The sequence below is a fragment of the Pristiophorus japonicus genome, chromosome 10, assembly GCF_044704955.1.
Source record: "Pristiophorus japonicus isolate sPriJap1 chromosome 10, sPriJap1.hap1, whole genome shotgun sequence".
In the NCBI taxonomy this organism is placed as follows: Eukaryota; Metazoa; Chordata; class Chondrichthyes; family Pristiophoridae; genus Pristiophorus; species Pristiophorus japonicus.
The window spans coordinates 116,348,714-116,351,677 of NC_091986.1; positions in this window are offsets into that span (position 1 = coordinate 116,348,714).

Below are 2,964 nucleotides of genomic sequence, written 5' to 3' on the forward strand. Positions count from 1 at the left end.
CCGAATAAGCAGCAACTTCCATGTGTATATAAAGATCATTTGGCAACATAGCCAAGTTTGACTATCTCTTTAGAATTGCCATCTGCGTCACAATTCCTGTAGCTACTTGACACACTAACTCATTTATCAATCTCCCAAAGGAGGAAAATGGAGGTACCAGCAGCACGAGAATGTATTGCATACAACTTGACGGTTTTGGTGTAAATTATTCAATAACTTAAGCATTTTTAGACTGTTCTTTTATACGTTTAATCCATGATACAGCAGAAATTAAACCTTAAACCAATTTTTTCAGTATGGTGGTAATTAAATGCAAAACTTTGATATAACATTGGCAGCTAATTGAACAAAATGGTGAAATAAAAACTGAAAATATTCAGGTCAGGCAGTATCAGTGCAAAGAGAAACTGAGTTGATGTTTCAGGTTGCTGACCTTTTGTCAGAATTTTAAAAGAAGCAGCATGTGGCTATTGAAAACTGCTTGCTGCAATGAAGGTAATGAGTGGCTGACATTTATAAAACATGTTTAGATTTTAATATATATTTATTTGAGAATGATGTATGTGTTTGAACAAGATCAGCATCTTTTCTCCCCTGCTTCAGAGGAAGTGACATATGCTGGGCATATGATTCCCTGGGTGTTGCCAGCTTTTTTAGTATCTTGTTCAAATGGCCATTCTTTATGTGCATGAGCAAAGGACAAGTTTTGACAGACTACTCATGGGACATCATTTCCAAGCCTAAACCTGCTCTCTTCTGACATCTATACAAATGTATTTCCAACAGAGGTCGCTAAATTACAATCAAGCAGAGGTGTACTTCCTCCCCAGACTCGGATGCGAAAATTGGAAGAGTACTTTGAATAAAAAGTACTTAGCCTCTCCATCCACAGATGTTCATTCCCTTGAATGATAAGGTCTTGGACAATAATGAGTATTAGATTCTCCTAATTCTATATAAAGAGCCTACCTGTTCTGCAGATTGACACTAATGTGAGATACTTTTCCATAATCATCATCATACAGTCCCTCGGAACCCATAAACGAAGTGGAGGGATAGTAAGAGCAGAAGCTTCAGCACCACCTGGATGTGCCATAAATAAAACATTGGTCAGCATATCCTGCTGGCTTCGAGTGAAATTATTTCTATATTCACGGTATCCTTACTCCTATGTGCATACAGGAACAATTCTAATCCAAGTTGGCAGTGCAACATTGTGTGTGCTCTTTCGCTCCCAACACCACCCCCTTGGCATGCTACAAATGGAAAAAATTCCAGGTATCTTGCCTTTTAAATGAGAGAACAATATAATTAATTCTTTGGGATGCTTCTGAGACAGATTATAATATGCTATATAAATAAATGTTTGCTTTGCTGTCTTTTTTTAAGTATCCACTTGAGAACTACTGCTGTGTTCTTATTCTTCTATGCTGCCATAAAGAGGAATTCCATTGTGTGGAAGCAGTGCACCATATACTTTATGGCAATGTCTACTACAAAGTATTTCTCTCATATCCTTCGAAGTGGAAATAGTTTAGCATGCACTCGGTTTGGATTATTGCCTTAATATTTCTGACTGTATCCATTAGCCATTTTGAATTGTACACTAAAATATTTGAACATAAATAATGAATTGTAATTGATATTTGGATGCCGATTTCTCATACTTTTGCATCACCTTGTAGATTTAAAAAAAATAAAGCCAGATATGTTTCATAAGACCTGCGGTGTAAATGAAATGTTTGAAAATCGTGAGCACATGAGTGGTTTGTGCAAGAAGTTGAGATGTTCAGAGGGGCGAATGTTGCTGCTATCACCCAATATTCTAGTCTGTGGATGCTGCTTGTAATTTTAGGAAAACAGGAATCTAGAATGAGGAGATATCATTTAACCTATCCAGATCGGTGCTATCCTTAGGCTCTTGTATATTGTTTATTGTGATTTATCACACACAATTCAATATAAGTCTTTTTTTTTAAGTAATTGTCCTTATTTCTCTGACATCCGCTGCAATACCCAGTTCTGCTTTTATTTGTTGTTTAAATTTAAACTAATTTGGACTTAATTCTGGTCTTTTAATAAATATATGTGAAGACACCTATTGATGTACTGTAACACCTGATACAGAATAATAAACCTAACTGTCAATACTGCAATACTGGTGCAGCAAATTGGATTCACAATGTCTTTTATAAAGACTGAATAATGTTCTGAAAATAGTTCTGCCAGATTATTTTGTGGGAAGAAATTGGTTAATAGTATTTGAAGTGGTACTTTTTTGCCAGCTGCATTTGTGGCTGGATGAAATTTTGAGTTACATGTCACTTGAAAATAAACTAATAGAATATTGTATTTAAAACAATTTACAGAAAAAATGGATTAATTGTAAAAAATAGTTGACACACTCATGCCTGCTGACATTGAAGTGAGAGTCTCGACAGTAAGATACCAGTTCCCCAGAACCACACTGCCACACAAGTCACGCGCTTCAGGAAGGAGAAAGACTATAATAGTTAACAACTTTGTATTTTAATGCATGGGTTTCCATGTGATATATAGAAACAGAAATTTACAGCGCAGGAGGAGGCCATTTCGGCCCATCATGTCCGTGCCGGCCGACAGCCACACGGCCCTTGGTCAGCAGCCCTGAAGGTTACATATAAACCTATGAACAATAACGGAAAGGCAAAGAGCACTCAGCCCAACCAATCTGCCTCACCACAACTGCGACACCCCTTACACTGAAAACATTCTACTCTCCACCCCAACCGGAGCCATCTGATCTCCTGGGAAAGGCAAAAACCAGATTAAAAACCCAGGCCAATTTAGGGAGAAAAAAAATCTGGGAAAATTCCTCTCCGACCCATCCAAGTGATCGAAACGAGTCCAGGAGATCACTCTGGCCGTATTCTATTCCCTGCAGTACTTACCATTTATATCTGCTCCATCCAACAAAAGGTCATC